This window comes from Mustela erminea, chromosome 9, assembly GCF_009829155.1.
Source record: "Mustela erminea isolate mMusErm1 chromosome 9, mMusErm1.Pri, whole genome shotgun sequence".
NCBI lineage: Eukaryota > Metazoa > Chordata > Mammalia > Carnivora > Mustelidae > Mustela > Mustela erminea.
In genome coordinates, this window is record NC_045622.1 from 94,847,789 (window position 1) to 94,869,479 (window position 21,691).

General features: G+C 45.6%; 1 long non-coding RNA gene across 1 annotated transcript; it reads left to right on the forward strand.

The window, feature by feature from the left end:
- Positions 1–1,234: 1,234 nt before the first annotated feature.
- On the forward strand, positions 1,235–8,632 carry LOC116598558. The gene is made up of 3 exons (XR_004289099.1): positions 1,235–2,335; positions 7,732–7,911; positions 8,565–8,632. It is a non-coding gene; the product is annotated as an uncharacterized LOC116598558 (long non-coding RNA).
- The last annotated feature ends 13,059 nt before the right edge of the window (positions 8,633–21,691 follow it).

Consider the following 21,691-nt stretch of genomic DNA (forward strand, 5'->3'; position numbering starts at 1 on the left):
CCACTGCCTCATATAAAGCTCATGCACGTTGTTCAAGAGCCTGTTACTCAAGACCTAGTTACTTTCAGTTTACATATAACTCTGAAAGAGTCGAGGGTCTGATTCCCAAATGCACGACAGATTAGAGGTGGGAAGTTTTCCAAGATGGAGAAACTGTTAAGAGGTGGGCACACTGACGGTAATGAGATGCTGGCTGATGTTAAGAGACCAAAACTTTTTTTTTTAATATTTATTTATTTATTTGACAGACAGAGATCACAAGTAGGCAGAGAGGCAGGCAGAGAGAGGAGGAAACAGCCTCCCTGCAAAGCGGAGAGCCCGATGTGGGGCTCGATCCCAGGACCCTGGGACCACGACCCGAGCCGAAGGCAGAGGCTTCAATCCACTGAGCCACCCAGGAGCCCCAAGAGACCAAAACTTTTTTTAAAAAAAAGCATAACATGTGCATGTGGGTGGCTCAGTCAATTAAGCAGCTGGCTCTTAATATCGGCTCAGGTCATGATTTCAGGGTCCTGGGTTAGAGCTGTGCATTGGGCTCCACGCTCAGGAAGGAGTCTTCCTCAGATTTTCTCTCTCACTCTGTCCCGTCCCTCCCCCTCCTCTCTCTCAAATAAATATATCTTTAAGAAAATAAATACAAACAACTAAGGGGCATCAGTAGGTTTCAAAAGCATCAATACAACTTATATTAAAGGATATTTAATAAAGTGCACAAATAGGTCATATTTTAAAAAATATTTTCATCCTAAGGTTAAACTGTAATTTGAAAATTTGAGTAGTTGAAAGAGCAGAGCCTCAGCTCTACAGGTTTTCCAACTGCCCCAGGATCCAGGAGACTGAAACCGTTTTGTGCCTTGCATCTTCAGAGCACATTTCGGAACCCTGTTCTGTCCCTCAGTTCACCTCATCTTTACATCTACTCCATGAGAAAAATAGGAAGAGGGACCATCGCCATGTCACGGGTGAATAAAGTGATGTTCTGTTCAGAGCCTGCCCAAACAATTCTTCATCCCCAGGGTCAGGCCTGGGGCGCAGGTCTCCAGGGGGCCAGCTAAAGCTCTCCATCCTCCTCCGGGACAGACCACACCCACCCGCAGTTGCTGTTGCTGATTGGCTGGTGAGATGGCCCTGAGCCACAGCCCGCCCCTTCTATTGACTACGTATGTTGACATCATATACGTTATTTGCATATCTTCAGCCAATCACCGACACCCTCTTGCAGACCCTCGGTGTCCACAGGGGCGAGCCCTCTCACTGGGACGGAGTTTGTGAGAAGGGGGACAATTAACCGCCTTCCACGGAACCCTGGCTTGGCCACCTAGCGCCCTGAGTTCTGCGTCAGTTCTCTCACTGAACGTGCATGGTTGACTGAGGTCCGAACTCTTTTTATTCCCATTCCTCAGATGAAGGAACTTGGTGATCGGTCTACGACATCTGCCACCCCCCTCACTGATCCCCAGGGTTGACTCAGCCCACTTGGCGGACGAAGGCTATCCCGTCGCTGTCTCACTGTCCCGTGTGCATCCCTCCGGAAGCTGAGGCCGTCAAAAGGGAGGACCATGCCTGAAAGAGGAGGCCCATTCTTCCGTCGAGGGTATGCAAGTGGCTAGTCTCCCCTGCTCTGAAGAAGGTCTCAAGGTCCATTTGTAGGAGAACGTAGGGTAATCACACCTTCAAGACTCCAGACACATCCAGATGAGGTACTACGTGTAGTCGTCTGCTAATCGTAAGGAAGGAAGGAAAGAAGGAAGCGGAGAGGGAGGAGGCAGGGGGCTTCTAAAGTGTAAAAATTTGGCTAATCACTCATATAAGTGGTAAAGAAGGAATTTGAATCCAAGAGCGTCTGACCCAAATACTGGGCTCTTAACAGACTTGGTGTCTTTCAACAGGGGTACAAGGGAGCCCCCGCGGGACTTCAGTCTGAGAAGTAGCTTCTTCAGACCCCTTTCCCCACTGCCCACCAGACACACATACTTGCTGGCTCAGAGGAACCCCCTCCCCACCACACCCCAGGTGCATCTTCTCCGTCATAGGAGGAGACTGGCAAGGAATTTCCAGCCACGGAAGGCATGTGACCAGGTCCTTAGACTCAGAAGACTGTTGCGCATTCTGGGGAGCCCTGAGTTGAGGGCCCAAAGCAGTGCTGGGCCACGGTCTTCAGCACCAAGGTGCCGTGTGGCCTGGACTGTTGTACGATTAATGAGATCTGAAGGCTCTTCCTGACCGGCTTTCTGCGAGGCTGACCTTCCAGGGGCTGGAGATGCGCATGCCAGCTGGACACAGATAAGGGAAGACATCTGACCAGCCTCTCAGCACTCCCCCTTGCCTACATCAGGTGAAGCCCCCAACTGGGACACCCTCCTATCCAGCCGCTCCCTGGAAGCAGGGTGAAGACCATTAGCCTCAGGTTGTCTCCCTCTGCCTGAGTCACCGCACAGAGGACAGCCAGGCCATGGATGCACTGACGGTGCAGTCGGGGAAGCCTTCTGGCAGTGTGTGTGTGTGTGGGGGGGGGGGCAGGGGCGGTGTTGGTGGGTTAGGGAGCTTCCTAGGTGGGCTGGCTGAATGGCAGACTGGATGGGAGAGTCGGCGAGGTGAAGGGAGAGCAAATGCAGAAGCAGACCTTCCTGGTAAACACGGCCCACTGACACAGGGCAGCTCCGTGACTCAGAGAGCAGGGGACAATGGAGTCCCACTAGAACCTGGGTTTCTTTGCTCCCAGCCCAGTGTTGACCTCAGTCTGAGCCCCAGCCGGCATTCCACATTTTTGTCCATCTGGGTGTCAGTAGACAGGGACCTGGGACTTGTCACCTCTGCCATAGCTGCTGGCCAGGGCCCAGGATGACCACCAGAAACTTCCCCTGCCTCCCACCTGAAGCCCAGAAACCCTGACCCCCTCACCAGGCCCTACAAGTGAGGCCAGCCTCAATTCTGCACCTTGTCCTTTGGCTCCATCTGGTGGTAAGTTTTTGAAATGACAGCGAGGTAGCCTGCGGGACCAAGTGGTAGAGGAGGAAAAGTTGGAGGCCAAGGGACAGGAGGAAAGTGAGAGCGGGCGGAAGAGGGAGAAGTCACTGCCTTCTGGCTTCTATGGATCACCAGAAGCTTGGGTAAGAGAGCCTAATCTTGGTCCTACCCATTAGCAGCTGTGCACAGCCCCTCCCTGTGTCCCCAGTTTATTCATCTGTGAAATGGGCACACATAACCCCAACTTTATAGTGTTACCTTTGTTTTAGTTCATTTATTTGTTTTTTAGTAATCTCTACACTTAGCGTGGGGCTCGAACTCACGACCCCGAGATCAAGTGTTGCACGCTCCACTGAGCTGGGCAGGTGCACATATAGTGTTACGTACGGCAAGGTGGTGACTGGGGGGCTGGAGGGGACCTTCGGGGTGCTGGAAGCGATCTCAGTCACAACACTGGCTTCACGGTTGTAAATGGTCGCTGGGCTGCACACTTCAGGCTCATGCACTCTGTATCTTAGAAACAATCATAGATCAATACAAGGCAATAATAATAATACCAACTCGCAGTGCTTTTGTGAGGACACAGGGAGACCATGTTACAAAGGGGCTTGGCCTGGAGCCTGGCACCCAGTAAGGATGCCCTGAGGGTGACCATTACCGCTGCCGTCACCACGCACTTTCAAATTTAGCTTCGCTTCTGGCTTTATTCTTCCGTAAGGTGACCTACATTTCACAGCTGAGGAACTGAAGATTGGTGGAAAGTGCCCCAGATTGTCTGATTCTGTGTCCCAGGCTTTTTCTCCTGGGGCTTGCCCTCAAGCCAGCATGGGCCATCTGATCTGTTCCTGGGGCCACTATGTCTGGCAAAGCCCCGGGTCAGGGTGTTAGCCACAAGCCCCGAGGACACCTGGATCTTTTGGGTCACAAGGCACCCGAGGGGTCCCCCTCAAGCAGAGTGAGTGGGAAAGGCCCACGCAGCCCACTGAACAGAGGGTGACGGGGGCAGTGTGGAAGTGTGGGGTGGGTGAGAGGAGCAGGACAGATCTGGGTCTCAATCTGGGCTCTGCTTGGTGACAGAGATCAGTTGTTTCTCATCCATGGGCATCCGTTTCCTCATCTGACACATGTCCTTCCTGCTGCTTGGGGTTGCCATGACAGCAGTGTGACACGTGGGGTAGGGGTAAAGACACTAGGGTCTTCCTGCTGACCTGGCGGGGTTGGCAAGGGCTGAGGACACTGAGGTTAACAGGCTGCAAACCCTAGAGGGCTCCCACTTTTGTCCTCAGCCCTGGATAAGCTGTGGCATAAACACAGCCCAGGAAAGAAAGGGGAACGAAGGTCTAGGAGTGTAGGGTCCAAAGGCCAGACCAAAACCAGCTACAGATAAATGGGAAGATGCAGCCAAAGGGACTGGAGAGCAGGACATCCTAGAACACAGTCCTTTGGTTAACTCAGATCAGCACCCACAGCCTTGGCCTCCACAGCTGCCCCTGACCTGGGGGCCCTCCTCCTAGCCTTAGTGATCCAAACTCAGCAGAAGAAACAGGTTCCCAGGGTCAGGTCTGTGGAGGGTGGCCCAGTGTGGCCCTGGCCCGCCATCTAGTGGCCACACCAAGGCACCAGGGTCTGGTCCTGCTTTCCCCTGGGCGGGACTGTACCAGTGTCTGCTTGTAGCTGGGTGAGGAGCTCCTGGCTGACCCCTGAAGCCCTCTGCTCTGGCAGGCAGCATCTCTGAGCCCCCTACAAAGTGCCCGTTTCCAGACCCCAATGCTACCGAGTGAACCAAACAGAGGTCTCTCCAGGGGGCAAGGTTGGGGCATCTCTGAGACCATGAGGTCAGGTTGGCTTGGGACAGAGCATTCTAACAATTTCCTCTGGGGGACACAGAGTGCATGGTGCTGGACAGGATCTTACCTTACTCAGACGTACAAGAAATCACCCATTTCAAGTTTCCTTCCAAATTTTTTTCTGAGTTCCTCCTTCTCTTGGTCTCACTTATGAGTGAATGTTCCCCACCCAGGATCAAACAAGAACAGAAATTTCTGTAGCCCTGAGGGTGTGGGGAGGGCCTCTGGGGGTCATCAAGGCCCGAGAGCACCTGGTCTGTGGAGGCAGGAGAGTCTGCCCAGGTGGGCAGCTCCCGCTGGGGTTTGGCACCCCTCGGTAAGCTATGAAGTCGCCCCCCCTTGGGTATCCCAGCATGCAGGGACTGGCTTCCAGTGACTCTCTGGTCCTGTGGCCTCTGACCCTTAGCAGCCTGGAGCAACTTCTTCTATGTTGCTTCTGTCACTATCCACTTGGATATGTTGCTAAGCAACCCCAAACTGTCTGCCTCAGACAGCCGTTTAATTACCATCATGGCTCTAGGGGTCAGAAATTTGGACAGGTCACAGTCAGTCTCTGCTCCCTAATGTGTGGGGCCTTGGCGGGGAGGCCTGAAGGCTGGGTGTGGGGGACAACTTGATGGCGGAGGTGGGGGCAGTCACCAAGATGTGCGCAGGGCAAAGGGAGGGACACACATCCTAGCCCTTGATGGCGGCGGTGTCAGGGTCACCCCACAAGAAGAGCGTGGGACGGGAGATAGGGTAACTGTGCCCAGGCAACCCTTTGGCCATGCCACTGCACCTGGAGAGTCGTTGGCTGAGGAGGACAGGCAGACTGCTCTCCAACTCTGAGAAGCAAAGCAGTGGGGAGTTGGGCGACCAGCTGGGCTTGCAGAAGGGGAAAAACCCACAGTAAGAGATGGAAGATGGAGCTCGGAGCAGAAAGCTCTCCTGTAAGCAGGGAAGCCTCTCCAGAGCCAACTCTGGGTCCTAGGAACACGTTTCCAGGGCGGAGAAATGGAACAGGTTGGTTAGAGCCAAAAGACGGAACTGGTTCTGTCCTAGAGCAGGAGGGTACGGTCCGAGTGTTTGCTTGGCTGGCTGTCCTCGCTGGCTGAAGGTAGTTCTATGTGGGGTTCGGAGACACAGGCGCCTTAGCCAAGCACGAGACGCACAAACATGGAGTCTGAACTGTGGCCCCAGATCAGCTCTGCCCTCGAGTCGCCAGGCAATCCCGGCTTTGTCAGGACACAGGTGAGTCTCTCAAAGAATGACGGGACTCAAAGTCCAGGCACGGCAGGGGTGGCGAGGCACAAGATCATAGGGTCAGACACCCCTGGCTCAACACTGGTCTGTACCGTCTGTGTGACCTTGGGCAGATGACGCCTCCAAGCCCCACTAGCTCACCTGCAACTTGGGGATAATTCAAGTTCATAGAGCCACAGCCTATCTTGGGACAAGGTAAAGGAGTAAGGCAAAACTTAAGTACAGACACAACGACCCCACAAAGCTCCGTGATCTGCCCCCAGCATGGACATACTCACCTGGTTTTGTGTGTGCAACCGCAAGGACTGACTCTAATGGAAACCGAACTTGGAAAACCGACGAGCTAGGATGGAGAGGGACAAAGAGGCAGCCAGGAGCAGATGGCCGGACGGTCACACCATCTGCCCTCAAGAGAATGTCCAAGCCCTAGCCGAGTGGGGGCCCGGGCGGAGGTGTGAATGGGATTCTACCTGGCAGGTCTGCTGCTTGGCTTCTCCCTCTTCTGTTTTCCTATTAACCCTCTCGAATGTGGGCGGGTTAGATTTCTGTGCTCTCATGAACATCGCACTGGGGAACATACACGAAGGCTCCCAGGACAGTTCCCCGCACGTAGTAGGGGCCCGATAAACATGGGCTGATTTGAATCTCCCTCTTGCTCCACATTACAGGTCTGTTTTCAAGACAGCTGTCCCACGGGGCACCTGGGTGGCTCAGTGGGTTAAAGCCTCTGCCTTCGGCTCAGGTCATGATCTCAGGGTACTGGGATCGAGCCCCGCATCGGGCTCTCTGCTCCGCAAGGAGCCTGCTTCCTCTTCTCTCTCTGCCTGCCCCTCTGCCTACTTGTGATCTCTGTCAAATAAGTAAAATCTTAAAAAAGAAAAAAGACAGCTGTCCTAGTCAACACCCCAAAACCTCCCTTGGCAGTCGGTAAATAGTGGCTGTCTCACTCCCCCTGCATTCCCTGCCCCCATCCCCCAGTGTCCCTGACCTCTTACCTGAGACTCCTACATCTCCCAATGATCCAGAACTTTTAGGGGGTGACCCTGGATCTGTGGGGCCCCCAGGACCTCATTCAGGCACTTAGGCTGAGGTCTGTTCCAAAGAGTTGGTTCCATGAACTTCTAGAGTTAAAGATTGCAGGGAACGTCCTGCCCGCGTGCCCGGTGCTCCGTGACAAGCTACTAGAAGGAGCGGACACCTGCTTCCTGCTCTTCTCAGCTAGCGAGTTCCTGCTGGGGCCTGCAGATCCCTCACTTGGCCTGGGCTCTGATTCCTGCCCTTGGAGCCGGTTACTAGAGCCAATTATGGCCTCTGATGGGTCTGCACACCTGGGGAGGTTCGCATGAGGATGCGCCGGGGCCGGCGGGAGCACGGAGCTGTGCGTAGGCAGGCCCTAGCAGGAGCGGCGGTCTCTGCCGTGACCCGTCGCCTCACTGACCTGCCCGGCAGCTCTGGGGAGCCCCAGACCCCGAGGCCGGACAGTGGGTCCCCAGGGCCTCTCTTCCAGCACTTTCTTCACTCTCCCCTGAAATGCCTGTGGCAGGCTTGGCAACCAGCCCAAAGTGCCTGCCACAAGTGGGACATTTCTTTGAAGTCTTGCATTTTGACTCAAGATTACATACAGATTCTGCCTTCTGCTGCATGATGTTTCTGTTTTTGTTTTATCTAAAAATAGTGCTTGAAATTACTTCCACTGAAGACGATCAACTCTCCAGGAAGGTGTCAGGCTCCTCCTGTGGCTTCATAGACACCTCAGGCTCCCTGCCACCAACCTCTGGGCACTCGGGGCTGGAAACTTGAGAATGCTGGTGCCATCCCTCAGTGGGCAGGACCTCTGACTTTCCACCTCTGACCTGTGCGTAGACACCCTTCTGAAGCCCCTCTAATTTCAGTCCCTCTACCACTGTAGCTAGCCCTGACCGGTGTCCTACAGCCATCAGGAGATACGGTCTCCTTCTGCGGGGACCATCCTCCCCTCCACCTTGCCCAAGAGTGAAAGCAGCTCGGCCAAGGAAAAGGGAGCCCTAGACAATGACAGCTCCTGGATGGCACTGTTGGCTTTCCGGGAGCCGGCTGCACCCTGCTCTCCCCGGGGAGATGCCTAGACCTTCCTCTTGTTTTACTTAAGCTGGTAGGAGCTGAGCTTTAGAACTCACAGTGGAGAGAGTCCTGATTAATCAATTTGCTCTAGAGAGCGGACCACTCAGGGAACGTGCTCCTTCTCTTAATGCTTGGAGGCTATGATGGGGATGAGGAAACATGGTTCAGAACCAAGACTGAGATGAAGCGGATGGAATGAGGCAGGTTAAGGATGATACTGTGAGTCAAATCCTTCAAGAAACTGCAGGTAGTGAGCTCCCTGTCACTGGGGGAAAGTAGACAGAAGCTGAGGACCTCTTGGTAGAGAAAGAGTAGAGGGAGGGATGGAGGGGCTGGGTGGAGAAAGGTGGGCTCTTGGTCCATAAAGTTGCTTCTCTTCTTGAATCTCTAATCCCATGATACTTTAAGCCCTGTCCAAGCGTGTCGCCTTTTCGCTCTGGTGATGACGCCAGCTGGAAGTGACCACTCCTCTCTCAGCTGGAAGCACTATGTGGTCGGCAGGTGGGTGCAAGGACCCCATGAGGCTGTCCCCAGCAGAAGTGTGGGCACCGCTATCCACCTGTCAGGATTCTAGCGAATAGGAAGACTCGTGACCCTTGCTTGAAGCTCTCCGCCCCTGCCGTGGCTTCTGCCCCTTGCATGTAAGCCTCCCTGCGAGGGGCAGTGCACAGTCTTGGCGATGCTCAGTTTAGTCCGAGGAATTTCTCATTCCCTCTCTCATTTCCCTCAGGAAAGAGGAAACCAAAACCAAGACATGGACCGTGTATTGCCGTTAGAAAAGTGCAGACTCGAGTGAAGCATGCCTAGGAGCTTGGACTTCCCCAAATCCCACTCCGACCCCGACGGAAATGACCTAGAAAATGTGCAAGGGGGGAGGGCAGGAAGTGGAGATTGCAGGTGCATTGGAATAAGGTAAAGAGACAAGGGACACCATGGCTTTTGAGGAATTTTTAAACACATCATAGATGAGGTCAGGTTGGAGAATGTTCCTGAAAGTGAACCCCAGCCCTGTAGATGGCAAACATCCAGTGGGCCAGTAGGACCAAGGGGCTCTGCTTCTAAAGTGGGCAAGAGCACCCAAATGGAGGAACGGCTCCTGGTCTGGCCACCCTGGCAAGAGGATCTATACCGGAAACCCTGAAGACAAAGGCCCTGTCAGAGTGCCCTCTGCATCGGTGGCTGCCTGATGGCAAAGCCCCAGCTCCCTAACCAGCGCACCTGCTAAGCCCACTCCCGGGCGGGCCGACGGACGGGGTATTACTTCGGGCTTCCAGCAGAGGGCGGTAAAGTGCTCCCAGAAGAGGCACCTTCACCATATTAGCACAGAAACCATCCTGGCTCCTTACGCTGCAAGAATCTTGGAAATGACAACTCTTCAGACTCAAACTTAAGGGTAAGATTCCTTTTTCTATTTACATAGCTCTAATTTTAGTCAAAGCAATACATCGCTCTTTTTAAATGTCCAGTGGTTCTTTAAGACTTATAACAAAATCCAGGGGCGCCTGGGTGGTTTGGTTGGTTAAGCGTCTGCCTTCCTTCAGCTCAGGTCATGATCCCAGGGTCCTAGGGAATCGAGCCCCGAGCCCTGCATTGGGCTCCTGCTCAGTGGGAAGCCTGCTTCTCCCTCTGCCTCTGCCCCTCCCCCCCCACTTGCACGTGCCCTCTCTCTCTCAAATAAATAAAATCTTCAAAACAAAAAGACTTATAACAACATCCAGCATTCTCCTTTCTGCCTCATCTCATCCACTACTCCCATGCAACCGCTCTCGGTTAACTGTTTCTAATGTTGTTCAATCACCGAATTTCTAAATAACCTGCTCGTAGTTCTAGTGCTTGATTTCTCCATTGTAGGCATCACTTTGACTTATGATGATGAAAGATGAAGATTTCTCATTCTTACAACCCTCCCCAAGCTGCCCCCTTGCACACACACACACACACACACACCCTCCTCTCCCTCCCAGGGTAATTATTCCCATATTCTTAAATTAAATCAATATCCTGCGTGTGTATAGATTTTTGCCATCTCTGGACAGATGGGATGCCTGATTTGCCATCATGATTTTCTACCCAGTGTTGCTCTTGATCAAGATATTCATTGCATGGCAAGAGTGACCATGGACTTGGGCCTGTAGAAATCCCTAGTCTTGCCACACACCCCATCATCTGGAATCCAGTGGCCGCACTAGAGGGTGGAATGGCCTTCAGAAGACTCAGTCCTGCTTGTGCTCTAGAGACGATGCCCTAGAAGGAGGCAGCTCTATCCGAGGCTGCAGAATATGCTCTCACTCAGGCAATCAATACAAGGCATTCCCCCACCCCCCGCCCACATCCACAAGAACAGCACCAGAAAACAGAGACTGGCAGTGACTTCTCTCCCTGTGATACCTAATAGCCAGCCACCTGCAAAATTTCTGTTGCTTATCCCCATGACCATGAACTCTGCTGATGTGCAGATCTCTGTTCCCAGGGGGAAAGTCTTCCACTGCCGAACCCAGAAATTGGCCCCATTCTGTTAGCAGGTAAGACTGGGAATTCTGCGTTCATCATGCCATTGAGCCGACAGGCACATAGAGGAGGCAACTCTACCACCTGATCAATCCTGGTCATCAGATTGCTTGGATTTTTGCAATGAAGGGATGGCCTATGTCTGAAACCCAGTGGACTTTGTGGGGATACCTCTTAACTCCTCCACGTCCAATAATAAAAGCTAATGTAAAGCTACTGCAAGCGGAAAAAAAAAAAAAAAAAAGGCAGGACCCATGTTGCTGAATGCCCAGTTGGGCCACAAACCATCTAATGTGGCATGGAGAGTAGAAGAAGGAAACTGTAAGGTCAGCTCTGAGTGGGTGCCCAGTATGGGAAGCAAGGACGATTGCAATGATGTGTATGGGCTTCTTGTTATTATGTGTGTGTGTTTATATTTGTATATATTGTTAATTTCCTTTTTGTTCTCTCTCCCTCTCCCCCTAGGATTTCATTAACGGACTGTTGATGATAGTTGGTTTCACAGTTTAGTCTTTAGGTCATAGGATAGTCAGGTGAGAGTGTGATTCGACCTGAGGATTAATTACTGTCCCCCACGGATGAGCCCTGTGACTGTCACCCCAGGGCTGGAAATGATGAATGTTAGGACAGTGTCTCTCCATTTGCGACAGTTCCACACCCACTCTTCTCTCTTCTGCTCTGTGATGCCAGGCTCAATCTGAACATTTCTTTTCTCACTTGCCAGCTGGCTGTCTGCCATTTGAGGGTGATTAGCTGGAGAGCAGAGGCAAGAGAAGGGAAGGAGGGACTGGCATCCTGTCCTCCTTGCTTGCATCCATTCCTGTCAGTTTAACCTCAGCAAAGGCTGTTGACCTTGGCAGTGACGCTGGCTCTGGAGGACGCTGGTTCCTGTTTCCAGCTTCCTTCAGCAGTCCCAGGACTAGCCTCATTGTATCCTCTTGAAGGTGCTAGCCACAGCTGGGCAATGCCCCTTCCTTAAGGATCACAGTCTCAGTGACATGAGGCTCTCCTCTGAGATCTTGATATGGAACCAGCAGCCAACAGCTCCCTTGCAGAGTGACAACTCTGCAGAGCCCTTCTTTTGAGCTCCGGAAACCCCTAATACCAGCCAGGCAGCAGCTCCTCCAGAGAGGTCTGAGCCCCAACCCCATGGGATGCCTCCTCCAAAAATATCGTCCAAGCCAGGACAGGCGGGGTTCGATCCCAGGACCCCAAGATCATGACCTGGGCCAAAGTCAGACACTTAACTGATTGCTCAACTCAAGTGCCACACAAAACCTTTTTTTTTTTAATTACTAATAGTTTGTGATAAATTGTTCAAGGGACTAGCATCTAGAGGAAGAAAACTACAAAATGCTTGTGAGCAACATAAAGTATGAGAGAACCGAAGGAGAGCTCTACCATTAGGGGAAGAAAGTTCCACTATTATAAGGATATTAAGCAATGATTGTACATATAAATCTACAGATGTAGGGGAGCCCGGGTGGCTCAGTCAGTTAAGTGTCCCAATTCTTAATTTTGGCTCAGGTCATTATCCCAGGGTTGTTAGATCGAGCCCCATGTTGGGCTCTGCATTCAGCAGGGAGTCATCTTAAGTACTCCCTCTCTCTCCCCTTGCCCCTCCCCCTGCTCTCTCTCTCTCTCCCTCTCAAATAAATAAATCAATCTCTAAAAAAATCTACAAATGTAAAGAAATTCCATTCACTATCCTTCAAGGATTTTTTTTTAAAACATAACCAAATAAGTCTAAAGTTTATCAGGAGGAATGAATCATCAATAATCAACAAAGTATTGAAAAGAAGCGGAACCTGCATGACAGTTATTAAAATACATTACAAAAAATACAGCTATTAAAACAGCGTGAGCCGGTTTCAGTGAAATAGCTTTCGTTGAGTTAAAACTTCCTTCAGGTAGTAATTATACCTTCGAACAAACTATAAAAACACAACTATTCTGAGCTACTAAAGAGTGAACAGAAGTCAGAAATGAGCAATATTGACCCATTAAGAGAAGGGAAACAGGTTGAAAAATCATGTCTGTTTTTCACATGAGAGCGCGCTCCTTGGTCCATGCACTAGGGGATGGCGAAAACGAAAGCAGAAAACTCTAGTCCCACTGAGGAGGGCAAGTCCTGGAAATGGCTTGAGGAGTTATGTGATAGAATTCAGGGCAGCCAGAGCAAATAGGATCTGATAGATTGTAATAGATGGCGAATCCCAGAAAGGATGAAGCCATGAGACGGGGAACAACCCAGTGGGTATAAACTCTACAAAATCCCAGGCTGCCCCTGGCGATTCCAAGGTTACTGGCGAAAAGCAAGAATAGAAGTCTGAAGGAAATGGTGGAAGATTTCAGTCACTGCCCCTTAGAGAGGAGACAGTTGGTAGTATGAGTCCAACCAAGTTAAATCATTGCCGGAATGCATATCAACGCTCTTCCTAGGAAGATAACAGATTTTACACTTTCTCAACATACCATTCACAGTTTTAAAAATTACAGGACATGTATGAAGAAACAGGAAAATACGACCCAGAGTTCAGGAAAAACTAATTAATAGAAACCAAGGTTTTGGGGTGCTTGGGTGGCTCAGTGGGTTAGGCGTCTGCCTTTGGCTCAGTTTATGATCCTGGGGTCCAGGAAGGTTTGGTTTCCTGCTCAGTGGGGAGTCTGCTTCCCCTTTTTCCTCTGTTCCCACTGCCCTACTCCTGTTCTCTTTCTTTCTCTCTCATAAATAAAATCTTTTTAAAAATTAAAGAAAAAAAAGAAACCATTTGTGTGACAAAGATGTTAGAATTTGCATAAGGCATTTAAAACATATAAGTATGCTCAAGAACTTAAAGGAAAAATGTTCACAATGAATAAACAGAAAATTAAGGCAGAGAAACAGAAATGCTAAAGAAGAAGGAAACAGAAATTTTGAAATTGAAAAGTACAATATATGAAATTAAAAATTCACATAACAGATTGGAGTTGGCAGAAGAGTCCGCAAACTTGGGCCCGATAAACAGAAATTATTCCATCGTAAGGGGGAAAAAGTATGAAATAAACTAAGCAGGACCTCAGAAATCCATGGGACTTTATTATTTGTCCCAACATGTGTGTGATTAAAGTCTCAGAAGGAAAGGAAATTGATACTGGAGTGGGAAAAAAAAATATTTGGAACAACCACAGGCTGAAAATGCCCCAAACTTGGTGAAAAACATAATCTACATATCCAGTAAGCTCACTGAATCCCAAGGAAAATAAAAACAAAAGGAAGTCATACTTAGACACATCATAGTCTAAAGACCAAAGAGAAAGGGGAGGGAACTCTTGAGAGCAGCTAGTAAAAACAAAGCAAACAAAAGACATACTACATACAGAGCTGGACCTATGAGTGAGGGATGACATGACATCAGAGACCAGGGAGACAGGAACAGAAGGGACCAGCGTCACTGATGTGCTGAGAGGAAAAAATAAATCCAGAATTGTATATCCAGAAAACAATAGCCTTGAAACATGGTGCGGGGGGAAGGTTCACTTTCACTTTCAAAAAAATTTTTACTTTCAAATAAGAGAAAGGCAAAAGAAGTCATTGCCAGCAGACCTGCTCTGTCAAAAATAGTAAAAGGCGTTCTTCAGGCTGTAGGGAAGTTATACCTGAAGGAAACTCAGATTTAGAGAAAGGAGGGAACTCTAGAAATGGCAAATAGGGAAGTAGTTATTGGGGAAAAAAAGTGTTATTCTCTTAATTTAATTTAAAAGATATAAAATGTCATTTAAAATATTTAATATAATTTAAGTTGATAATTTATATATATTTCATATTATATATAATTTATATTAATATAAAGTATAATTTAATAAGATTTAAAAGATATAATTGAAGTTCAAATCATAATCTTGTGTCACAGAGTTTATAATGTATATGGTACTAATATGTATGAAAAAAGGAACACGAGGAAACAGGAGACTGTTACAAAGTTCTTACATCCAGCATGAAGGGATATAATCTCTCTGGGAAGGTAAAGGTTCACACTAGAATCCCTAAAGCAAATACTATAAACTAACACAAGGAGGTGTAGCTGAAAGGTCAATAGAGAAAAGATTGTTTTTTAAATGCCTAATTAACCCAAAATAACAGAGAAAAAAAAAGGGACAAAGGAACAAAAGATGCATGAGACCTATAGAAAATACACAGCAAAATTGATAGGCCTACATCCAACAATATCAGGGATTAATGTTAAATGCAAATAAATTAAACATTCCAATTAAAAAGCAGAGTTTAGGATTACCTGAGTAGATCAGTAGGCGGCGTCTGCCTTCAGCTCATGATCCCAGGGTCCTGGGATGGAGCCCCCTATCCCGCTCCTTGTTCAGCGGGGAACCTGCTTCTCCTTCTCCCTCTGCCTGCAGCTCTGCCTACTCATGCTTGCTCTCTTGCTCATTCTCTATCGAAATAAATAAATAAAATCTTAAAAAAAAAAACAGAGCTCATCAGATTTTCAGCTCTTGCTAAAAGAGCAAGAATCCTTATGATTTTTTTTTAAAGAGGTTTTATTTATTTATTTGACAGAGAGAGAGAGAGAGAGAGAGCGAGCGCACAAGTAGGCAGAGAAGCAGACAGAGGGAGAGGGCACAGCAGGCTCCCTGCCTAGCAGAGAGTCCAATGCGGGACTTGATTCCAGGATTCTGAAATCATGATCTGAGCTGAAGGCAGAGGCGCAACCCACTGAGCCACCATGCACCCCTCCTTACGATTTTCTTGACAATATTTTCTTTTCCCTAGCTTACGCTATTGTAAGAATACAGTATATAATACATACAACAAAAAAACATGGGTTAACTAACTTTTTGTTATCAGATTTCTGGCCAACAGTAGGTTATTAGTAGTTATATTTGGGGGGAGTCAAATATAGTTATATTTGGGGGGTGCCTGGGCAGCTCAGTGGGTCAAGCCTCTGCCTTCAGCTGGGGTCATGATCTCAGGGTCCTGGGATCAAGCCCAGCATCAGGCTCTCTGCTCAGCAGGGAGCCTGCTTCCTCCTCTCTCTCTACCTGCTGCTCTGCCTACTTGTGATTTCTGTCAAATAAATAAAATTATTTATTTATTTATTTATTTATTTATTTGTCAGAGAGAGAGGAGCGAGAGTGAGCACAGGCAGGCAGAGTGGCAGGCAGAGGCAGAGGGAGAAGCAGGCTCCCTGCCAAGCAAGGAGCCCGATGTGGGACTCGATCCCAGGACCTGGGATCATGATCTGAGCCGAAGGCAGCTGCTTAACCAACTGAGCCACCCAGGCGTCCCACAAATAAATAAAATTTTTATTAAAAAATAGTTATATGCAGATTTTTGCCTGCTTTGAGAGTTAATGTCTCTAATCCTCCACATTACACAAGTTCAGCTGTACCTTAATCTAATCATCATTCATAGAATATCACACCAAACAAATGCAGAAGGTGTATCCCTTGCAAATGTACAGAGAACATTCACCAAGATCGTCTGTGTGGTGGGCCATATAATAAGCATCAAAAACTTTCAAAATATTGAAATCTTACAAAGTCTGTTCTCTATGAACAATGGAATTAAGTTGGATATTAACAATTAGATACCTATGGGCACCTGGGTGGCTCAGTGGGTTAAGCCCTTGCCTTTGGCTCGGGTCATGATCTCAGCGTCCTGGGATCAAGCCCCACATTGGGCTCTCTGCACAGCGGAGAACCTGCTTCCCGCTCTCTCTGCCTGCCTCTCTGCCTACTTGTAGTTTCTCTCTCTGTGTGTCAAATAAATAAATAAAATTTAAAAAAAAAAACAAAAAAAACAATTACATACCTAGAAAATCTTCAAATAATTAGAAATTGAACAATGTGTCTTTAAATAACTCATTGGCCAAAGGAGAAATCATAGAGAAAAATCAGAAAAATTTCCGGACTGAATAATAATGAAAATATAACACCTCCAAGTGTGTAGAATGCAGCTAAAGCCATGCTTAGAAAGAAATGTGTGCCATTAACTGCTTATATTAGACAAGGAGAATAGTTCAGATTCAGTGGTGTCAATTTCCACCTGAAGAAACAAGGAAAAGATGACTAAACTCTGTATAACTTAACAGACTTCAGTTAACAGTAAAGCACCAATATTGCTCGTTAACTCAACTACTGTATCACAGTAATGGGATATAGGATTGATAGGAGAAATGGAGTGAGGGGCATGGGAACTCTGTACTGTCTTTTCAATTTTTCTTTAAATTTAAACCCTCAAAATTAAAATCTATTAAAAGGAATAAATATTAACAGACGTAATTCAGCCACACATAAAAGGGACAGCACATCATGACCAGGTAAGATTCATTCCAGGAATGTGAATTTGTTTTAACATTCTAAGATCAATCAGTATAATTCACCAATTTTACCAGTTTATTCTGTTAACTGAATTTGACAGTACTTAATACCCACTCATGATTTTTTTTTAATTTCAACAAATTAGCAGTAGATGGGAACATCTTCCACCTGATAAAGGAGATCTGGATAGATAGTCAGATGGTAGCTAATTTTCTATAAATGAATGACTAGATGTTTTTCCTCCGGAATTAACAATAAGACAAGCTCTCTACTCCTATTCTACTCAACATCGTACAGATATTGTACAGTGAGCTAGTGCAATAAGGAAAAAAGAAAAAGAATACAAAGAGATTGAAAAGGAGGAAGGAAAACTGTCAAGAGTTTTGTATAGGATTTACATGATCCATTCTGAGCACGGCCTGAGAGTCTGGCTGGGTCCCAGCAGAGGGACTCTGGTGAAGGGAAGAGGTAATCCCTGTTTGTGGTCTGGGTCTGGTACACTGTTTTTTAAACTGAAGGAGATAAAAATGCAAGGTCAATATTCTCCCATGAGAGATTAGCTGTGTCCCGGGGAGCACAAGAAGCTAAGGCAGGAAGCTGTAAAGACAGAGTGAAAACTCTTGGCTTAGGTGATTAAGAGACCAACTCATGCTAGAGGAGGGGCCTATAAGAACCACACACTAGTTTCTTTCTCAAGACATGTGTCATATTTTGGACCTGTGTGGTGTGGGAGGTGAAAGTGCTAAGTGTAAAACACCCGAAGGACAGATTTTCTGGGTTCTTAACCAGAAACCTGGGAGGGTCACCACTGAGGAACAGGGATGAACCAGAAGTGGGCTGAATCCTATTCACACAGCAATCCATCCACTCTATGGCTCAGTCATAGACTGAGATGATCAGCCTCTCCCCCTATTTTCCCAACAAAGAAAAGAAAAAATCCTTGCTGCTGAAAGATATAATTTATTTAGTCTCCATGGTCCTTTTATACACAATGTCTAACAGTGACAATTAAAAAAGTGGTAGATATGCAAGGAGGTAGGAAAAAGTTACCCAAAAATAGGAGACCCACTGATGATCCAGATGGTGGAGTTAGTAGGCAGTACATAAAAATAACTATAGCTAATACATGAAAATAAATGGAGGGGCGCCTGGGTGGCTTAGTTGGTTAAGCATCTGCCTTCGGTTTAGCTCCCAGTTTCCTGGGATCCATGTTGGGGGTCCCTGCTCAGCATGGAGCCTGCTTTTCCCTCTGCCTCTGTGCTCTTTCTCTTTCTGTGTGTCAAATAAATAAATAAAATCTTTAAAAAAAATAAATGGAGAAAAAAATGCATTAAATGGTAAAAAGAGAGAGAAAGAGAGAGAATTCCAATAGAGTATTAGAATATTTTTAAAAATCTAATGACTGCCCTGGAGTTTTTAAAAAATCAGAATTTAAGAACTTATTGGATGGATTTTTACAGCAGACTGGACAGAGTCCATGATCAGATTAGTGAATTCAAATGAACTCAATAGAAAAATATCCAAATTAAAGAATTCAGAGAAAAACTACAGGGGTAGGAGGGACAGAGCAGAGCATAAAGGTAAATAAATATAGAAGGTACATTCAAAAGTTCTAACACACATGTTACTGGGGTGCCATGAAGGAGAGAGGGTCAGGAGGAGAGAGGAGAGAGAAGGAGAGAAGGAAACCCCAAAAATCAGGGTTTGAGAAATAATGCCTGAGACTTTTCCAAATACCACAGATTCAGTTATATGTGGTTATATAAAGCACAGCAAAATCTAAGCAGGTTAAATGTAAAGTAAATCATATGGAGGCTTACAACAAACTGCCAAAAAGCAAAGACAAACCGTAAAAGCAGTCAGAGGTGAAAGGAACTATTACCTTAAAAGAAGACCACTGACTTGTACTAGAATCTATGGGAGCTAGGAAACAGTAGAGTATTCTTTAAGGTGCTGAAAGAAAAAGTTGCCAACTTAGAATTCTATACCTACCAAAAATGTCCTTTAAAGTCAGAGGTGAAATAAACATAGTTTTATACAAACAAAAACAGAGAACTATTGCCAGCAAACCGGCACTGAAAAAAATCAAAAGGAAGTCCTTCAAAATGAATGAAAATAATCCTGGAGGGAAGGACAGAACCACAGAAAGGAATGAATGGCACCAAAAAAAGATAAATAGGTAGGTGAACATAAAAAATATTGTTTACTCAACCCAGCAATAGTGATAAGGTATCCTAAGCCTGGAGTAAATGTACAAGCACAGATGAATGGCGATAATGGCAGGAAAGGCAAGAGGATGTAAAGTTCTTGCCTTGTTCAGGAAGTGAAAGTATGATCTTAAGGTAGGCTACAACAATGCAGGGATGTAGCTCAGATCCGTTAGAAGAAAAAAATATATATCTAATAAGTATTAAATATATATCTAAGTGTTAAATCTAACCATGTCAATGGTTAGATTAATTATAAAGGGATAACTGGTCCAATTAAAGTTTTAAATTGTCGAGTTAGACCACAAATACAAGATCCACCTCTCAGTGGTTTATTAGAGACACACATAATATATGAGCACAAAGGTTAAGTTTAAAAAAAAAAATGAAAAGAGATATAGCATGAAACTGTTAGCAAAAAGCTGGTGATTATGTTACTACCAAAGTAGATTTAAAGGCAAAAAGTATTAGAATTATAATTAATTATATTATATAATAGATAATTATGTATAATTAATATATTTATTAAATATATAGTTAATATAATTGAATTATGTAATATATAATTAATTAATAAATATAGTATAATTACAAATGCAAAAACGAAGAAACTTTTCAAAATTCATATGCTCCCAGATTAAAAGTTTCAAATATTTAAAACTAAAATTACAAAAATTCTTTTTTTTTTTCAAGATTTTATTTATTTATTTGACAGACAGATCACAAGTAGGCAGAAAGGGAGGCAGAGGAAAGCAGGGGAAAGCAGGCTCCCTGCTGAGCAGAGAGCCTGATGCCGGGCTTGATCCCAGGACCCCGAGATCATGACCCCAGCTGAAGGCAGGCTTAACCTACTGAGCCACCCAGGTGCCCCTAAAATTACAAAAATTCTAAAAAAGAAATAGAGAAACTCAAAATCGGAGTTATAGATTTTATTTTTTTTTTAAGATTTTATTTATTTATTTGACAGAGAGAGACGGTGAGAGAAGGAATACAAGCAGGGGGAGTGGGTGAGGGAGAAACAGGCTTCCCGCTGAGCAGGGAGACTGAGGCGGGGCTTGACTAAGCTGGGATCATGACTAAGCTGAAGACAGACGCCTAACAACTGAGCCACCCAGACACCCCAAAGTTATAGATCTTAATGCACTTCTCAGTAAATGATAAAACAAGTGAACAAACAATAAAGTAAAAAAATATGGAATAGTTAAACAAAATTATTAACCAGATTGAGCTACTTAACACATATATAAAACATTATATTCATTAACTTCAGAATGAATATTCTTTTTAAATGCTTGTGGAACATTTACCAAAATAGACTATATGATGGGCCATAAAGCAAATAACAAAAATTTTGAAAGGGCTAAAATTATACAGAATAAGATCAGTACTGGAGTGAAATTCAGTAAAAAATCTATACAAAAAGACAACTAGAAAATGTCCAAATGTCTTGAAATTAAGCAACACATGCCTAAATAGTCCATAGGTCAAAGAAGTAATCACAATAACAATTAGAAAATATTTTGAACTAAGGGCTAAGGAAAGCTTCTGAGATGCATCATAAAGCAGTGATTACAGAGAGATCTATACCTTTAGATGTAGTTATTAGAGAAAAAGACACATGGAAAAATCAACTTTTCTAAATTTCTATCTCAGCTAGAAAAACAAAAGCAAATTGCACCTACAGAAAAGTAGAAGGCAAGAACTTATAAAGATGAAAGCAGAAATCAAAATGATTGAAAAAAAAAGATAATAAAGTCAACATAGATTAAAGGTGGGCTTTTAAATATGTAAATAAAGTCTATAAACCCCTGGCAATACAGATCAAGAAGAGAGAGAAAGAAAGAGAGAAAACACAGATTATGTGACCGAGAAAAGAGATCATTGCTACAAACACTAAAAGATACAGTGATATCAAGTACCATTTATTTACTTATCCCAATAAATTTGACAACTTAGATTAAACTAGCAAATTCCTTAAAAACATAACTTATGATACAAGAAAAAGTAGAAGTACTGCAATCTGATATTCATTTTAAAAAACTGAATATTTAACTAAAAACCCTCCCTCAAAGAACCTCTAGGGCCAGATATCTTCACTGATGAATTCCAAATATTTAAGGAAGAAAGAACACCAATCATATACAAATACTTTCAGAAAATAGACACAGAGAAAACACTTCCAAACTTGTTTTATAAAGCTAACATAACTCTGATAACAAAACCTGACATTTTTATTATTATATATTATAAGAAAGAAAATGAAAATTACAGGTCAATAACACTCATATATATAAATGTAAATATCGCAAGCAAAATATTAGTAAATCAAATATAGTGACATATAAAAAGAGGAAATAAATCATGACCAAGTGGTTTAGTCCAAGAATGCAAGGTTACTACAACATTCTTTTAATGTAATTTACCACATTAACAGAATGAAGGTGAAAACTTACATAATCCTCTCAATAGATACAGACTTATTCTTTGACAAAATTCAATATT